Consider the following 6,440-nt stretch of genomic DNA (forward strand, 5'->3'; position numbering starts at 1 on the left):
TAAATGACAATGCCAGCGGTAACTTTGTATTTTAACTTGTCTCTCTGTTTCATGAGCAAACAACAGTTATGTAACCACTGGTCCCAAGAACTGAGATAAGTTTTGTGAAACAGATACCTTAAAAATTAGACTGGCAGCTACTCTGAACATCTACAAAACCTGTTTAGTCAACACAAAGGCAGATAGAATGCTCGAGCTGTCCTAGTTTTTTAGAGTAAAGATTCCCAAATTTTTTTGCTCTTGGTCTTGTGACTCTCCATTTTCTTGGGCAGCAGCATGGCCTGGATATTGGGCACCCCTTGAGCAACTGTAACTTTTCCCAATAACTTGTTGAGCTCCTTGTCATTATGGATGGTGAGCTACAGGTGACGGGGGATGAGCCTGGTTTTCTTGTTATCCTGCAGAATGTTGCCAGCCAGCTCCAGAATTTCAGGGGTCAGATACTCTAGCACTGCAGCCATATAGAGAGGGACTCCAGCCCCTACTCATTCAGTGTAGTTCCCTTTCCAAAGTAGCCAGTGCACACAGCCCCAGGGGATCTGAAGCCCAGCACACAAGGAGCAAGATTTAGCCTTGGCTCTCACTTTACCTCCCTGCTTTCCTCAACCTGATATTGCAAGTGGTGCTCGAACAGTGCTCGCTATGAAGAAACAGAAAAGCTGTCCTACTGACGGGTATTCAGTAAATACATCTAGCTGAAAACAAGAGAAACAATGTAAGCACTTTCACCTGTTCTTTCATCTAGGAAAAAAAGTTCTCAAAGCATGATTTTCTCCTTTCAATATACAAAGGGATGCTATTGGTTAAGGAGCTAATCAAAAGCTATTCCGAGAGCTTGGTTACGTAGCATTGATCATTGTGAAAATAATAAAAATACTATCAGCATAAAGGGATAGTTTTCTAATAGGAAGATGCAACATTGTAAAAAATATTCTGTTACATTTTGATTAAAAGCACCTTCATGGCAGGTGTTTGTCACTGGTTAGAAAAATGTATGTGCTGTTTTCTGCTGTGTAGAAGTGCTGAACAGTGGGTCAGATTCTCAGCTGGTGCATATGGTTAATTCTATCAACTGCAAAATCTGCATCTTGTATCTTCCCTTCTATAGACACACAGAGAATTTTAAAAAGTGTTTAAGCCCCATTTTAAAAAATGACTTTAACCTCAGTGAAAGTCAATGAATATGGGCTCCTAATTAACTGACACACTCTGGAAAATATTTTTGGATCTGATCATAGGATTGGGCTGCCTGTATCTTAAGAATGCATGTTACCTAGCAACTCTGCAGTTTTCTGTGTTATAGTTATTATAACATAATTAAAATAAACATAATGGGCTAGGTTTTTCACCTGGTGTAAATCAGCATAGCTCCGTGGAAGCCACTGGTGCTACACTAGTTTACTCTGGCTGAGGATTTGGAGCAAGTTACTCAATTACCTTTACTGATTCTCCTTGTCCCTATCCTGTTGTCACTCACATCTGTATGTGTCTGATCTGTATGTATCATATCATTCTTTTAAGAAAACTTTCTGCTTCAAATAGTCTGTTTATTTTCTCTTTTTACAGCACTGTCAATTCAAGTTAGTATTTAGTTCCAACCCCTGGAGAACTGTCATCCAGAGGCAATATTTTAGGGAAGGAAATAAATAAAAATCTGGGTGAATTGCTTTGTTTTGGAGTACTCACCAGGTAATGAGGTAGTATAGGAACTCCTGCAGACATCTACTTGTAGAGAACCCTCTCTTTAGTATATTGCTATGCTGTGACTACATTGAAAAAGTGACCTCCATAAAATGCCTTTTTATTTGACTCTCATTTTGATAGGAGAGTCAATCACTTTGATCACACTTTTGTACTGCTTCACTGCTAGAAGTAGAGTAGGAGATTTCTGATGAATGTGTGTGAAACGTGGAAATACGCTTTAAGTCTCTGCTTTTCAGATGATCACAATTTGACAGTTTTGCCTATGTTCAAAGGCAACTTAAGAATTGGATATATTGTTCGCCAGCTGCTAAATCTATGAAAAGCCTTCCTGGAAACGAAAGAAGGAAAAAATAGTTTTGAATTTGGTTGGAATGGAGCTCAATAATTCTCTGGATTGTTTTTAGAAAAGCTAAAATAAAGCTGATTAAAACAGCAACACTGTACACAGTTTAAACCTGCCTAGAGATAATGAAGGTCAACACAGGATTCTCACGTAAAAAGGACAGATTAGATATTTTGAACATAAATCCAGTTGATAGTAAAATCTGTAAATGGAAACCTTTTCTGTGTTGTGTAATACTAATGCATGACATTTTGCTGTCCATATAATCTTTAGCTTTACTGTCAATATTATTCCATTACACTGATTACAGAAAATGAATTAAGCACTATCAGAATGGAAGGCATGTTTTAATAACAATGCAATTATTAATCCTTTGTGATGCAGGACTATAATAGTGTTCAATTTAATGCAGTAAAAACTATCTGCTCCAATAACCCAGTCACTAAAATTATGATCTGTAATTAAGGATGGATTAAAATTCCATTTCAAGCTTGTAAACTATGCCTTATAATAAATGTCTAGCTGCAAGGATGCACTAATAGTACTGGCCACATTTGTAATAATTTGACTAACGTCAAAGCTAGATTTGATCTTTGTTTTGTTTAGATGAAATTAAGCTGAGCTTTTAGACAACAATCACAGTTGCCAAACAGATCAAACAAGCAAAAGCAGCATATTAGTGGTTACATAAGAATCTCCCTTGCAAATAGTGATTTCCAGTGCCCATATGTGACTGTCCCACTTGCAAAATTAACTTGCAAAAACATTTCCAAATATTGGACTTGATTCTGGTGTCCATACTCGAGCAAAATCTCATCTTATTACAGGACTAGAGCTAATGCTGTTTTACTTTATCTTCAGAGAAACTTGATAGGCATTTCCCCTCCCCCCAGGGGGTCTTAACATGTTCAAATGTTTACATTTACTCTCTGCCCTGTTCACAAGCTGTATGTTGTGGGGGGGAGGTGATCAGCCCTCAGTGGTGAAACAACAGGTTAAGGACTATTTAGAAAATCTAGGCATGCACAAGTGCGTGGGGCTGGATGCACTGCATCCAGCGGGGCTGAGGGAGTTGGCTGATGTGATTGCAAAGCCATTGGCCATTATCTTTGAAAACTCATTGCGATTGAGGGAGGTCCTGGATGACTAGAAAAAGGCAAATATCATACCAGAAGGAGAATCTGGGGAACAACAGACTTGTCAGTCTAATGTCAGTCCCTGGAAAAAATCATGGAGCAGGTCCTCAAGGAATCCATTTTGAAGCACTTGGAGGTGAGGATGGTGATCAGGAACAGTCAATATGGATTCACCAGGGGAAAGTTATGCCTGACCATCCTGATTGCCTTCTATGATGAGATAACTGGCTCTGTGGATATGGGGAAAGCAGTGGATGTGATATCTTGATTTTTGCAAAGCTTTTTATATGGTATCCCACAGTATTCTTGCTAGCAAGTTAAAAAAAGTATGGATTGGATGAATGGACTATAAGGTGGATAGAATGCTGGCTAGATCATTGGGCTTAATGGGTAGTGATCAATGCTCAATGTCCAGCTGGAAGCCAGCGTCAAGCAGAGTACCTCAAGCATCGGTCCTGTGGTCCAGTTTTGTTCAATATCTTCATTAATGATCCGGATGATGGGATGGATTGCACCCTCAGCAAGTTCACAGATAACACTATGCTGGGAGGAGAGGTAGATATGCTGGAGCGTACGGATGGGGTCCAGAGTCACCTAGACAAATTGGAAGATTGAGCCAAAAGAAATCTGATGAGGTTCAACAAAGACAAGTGCAGAGTCCTGCACTTAGGAAAGAAGAATCCCATGCACTGCTACAGGCTGAAGACTGACTGAGTAAGCAGCAGTTCTGCAGAAAAGGACCTAGGGGTGACAGTGGATGAGCAGCTGGATATGAGTCAGCAGTGTGCCTTTGTTGCCAAGAAGGCTAACAGAATATTGGGCTGCATTAATAGAAATGTTGCCAACAGATTGAAGGAAGTGATTATTCCCCTCTATTCAGCACTGGTGAGGCACATCTGGAGTATTGCATCCAGTTTTGGGCCTGCCCACTACAGAAAGGATGTGGACAAATTGGAGAGAGTCCAGCAGAGGGCAACAAAAATTATTAGGAGGCTGGAATGCATGACTTACAATGAGAAGTTGAGGGAACTGGGCTTATTTAGTCTGCAGAAGAGTAGAGTGAGGGTGGATTTAATAGCAGCTTTCCTACCTGAAGGATGGAACTAGGCTGTTCTCTGTGGTGGCAGGTGAGAGAACAAGCAGCAATGGTCTCAAGCTGCCGTGGAGGAGGTCTAGGTTGGATATTAGGAAAAACTTTTTTCACTAGGAGGGTGGTGAAGCCCTGGAATGGGTTACTGAGGGAGGCGGTGAAATCTCCATCCTTAGAAGCTTTTAAGACCCCGCTTGACAAAGTCCTACCTGGGATAATTTAGCTGGGATTGGTCCTGCTTTGAGCAATGGATTGGACTAGATGACCTCATGAGGTCTTTTCCAACCCTAATCTTCTATGATTCTTCCATAAGTATGATAGTTTGAGTCTATTAGGTGGTAAGATAAGTTGTGGGTGCAAATTTGAGATTTTGCAAAAATGTGGGCATGAAAACATGTCCGAGTAAAATTACTCTTTGCAGTTTTAGATACCATTTTAGAAGACTTGAGTCTCTTTTCTGCAGCATCCTGAATTAACATTATTTTGTATTATTACATTGTAATTTAGCTTTCTTGTACATATCAATGGCTGTAGAAACAAGAGTTTACTTTTGTTCTGTCTAAAGCTGACCTTTGCCATTGAACTAACATAGCTCCATGCATTCAATAAGATCTCAGTAGTGTGTAAATAGTTGTTTGAAATAATGTTAATATCAAACAGCCAGATTCTGCACTGGCTTTCATCCTTGTACAACCTCAATGAGGTAAGGGTAATATTTACCCTGTGCTTACAGCACAAGCTGATAAAAGCAAAAAATCTCTCTCTATTACATTTTGCTATTGTATTTCAATATTGTAGCCAATATTTAATAAAAGACCAATCAGCATTCAGAGTAACATGCTCCAATGGCCAGTTCCTACCACTGATTTGCACAGTATGTCCTGACAATTCATTGATATCTATGGGAGTTTCATGTACAAACCAATGGAAGGACATAGTAGTGAGGGTGTACATTAACTTTTCATACAAGAGGTAAAGCTAACTCTAAACTGGAATCTACCATTACTGTGATCAATGCTCCCATTACTTACATTCATATCATGGATGGAACATGAGGTTAGCAAACAGTGCTGAAACAAACATGGCTATATGGAACTGAGGCCTCAATCCTGCCATTTGATCAACACATGTGAAGGGGTCTCCTGTGCAGATCAGCTTACAGAAACTGGGTCTAAGATAAGTATGTTCTACATTCTGATATACCATTAATGACAGGTGGGGGAAGGCTGCTTTCCTCCTGATAGGGGAAGCAAGCAGGCTAACAGACTGTTTAGGGAAGGACTAGCACCCAGAGGCCAGCATAATGAGGCAACATTCCAAAGAGGGACAGGGAGAGGTATTTCTTTTGTGTTTTACAAACTTGTTTCTTTCTGTTTGGATGAACATTACTCCTGGAGTCTACCACGATGTCCATCGTGTAAATACCAAAGAATTAAAAATTCAAGCGAGGAATAAAAACTCTCTAGAGTGAGACTGATTTACTCCAGGTCCTCACCACCAGAAGGGTAAACACCAAGTGTGGTGAGGTGAAGAAGATGCCTTGCCATACCACTTAATATTTCCTGTAAGGTACAGCTCTCTGCTATGTGTGATTTGGAGTCTGGACTAGAGTTGTAGATCCTGTTTCTTTTTCTGGAACTAATTCACTGAGTGATACAGGGAAATTTTCTATCTCTAAATCTATATACAGACACCAAAATAAGGATCCTGATTCCCCACTCACCCCCAATCTCTGCTGAAAAATGAACTTCAGTTCCATGGATTTCACATTGGACAGCCAGGTTTGAAATGTCATGGCCATCCTCTCTGTACTGCCATTTCACTGTCTGTAAATTGGATACACATAACACTTGGTACTTTTATAGAAGTGTTAGAAAGATTATTTATATAGTGCTTAGTGATCCTTCTACAAAAGGCACTGCACAAGTACAAAGGACTCATAATAATAAAATGATTTCCTGTTGTTTTATATCTCAGGTTTGAAAAACTAGACTGTGGAGAAGCGAGGACTCATCCAGTGAGGCACCTCCTGCTGGTTGTCCAGGGAATTAGCTCTCCAGCCTCAGGGGCACCCTCTACCAGGAGATGTCTCACCTGCCACTGGCCCCATGCCTCTTTACCTTGGGTGCTGCCCCCTGGCAGTACCTCCACAAATATGGGTCTTGTC

At 40.3% G+C, this 6,440-nt stretch overlaps 1 pseudogene; it reads right to left on the bottom strand.

Moving 5' to 3' along the window:
- Positions 1 to 209: 209 nt before the first annotated feature.
- On the bottom strand, positions 210 to 1,722 carry LOC127056007 (histone H2A.J-like; annotated as a pseudogene).
- Positions 1,723 to 6,440: the final 4,718 nt, after the last annotated feature.

This window comes from Gopherus flavomarginatus, chromosome 7 (genome assembly GCF_025201925.1).
Source record: "Gopherus flavomarginatus isolate rGopFla2 chromosome 7, rGopFla2.mat.asm, whole genome shotgun sequence".
NCBI classification, from domain to species: Eukaryota; Metazoa; Chordata; order Testudines; family Testudinidae; genus Gopherus; species Gopherus flavomarginatus.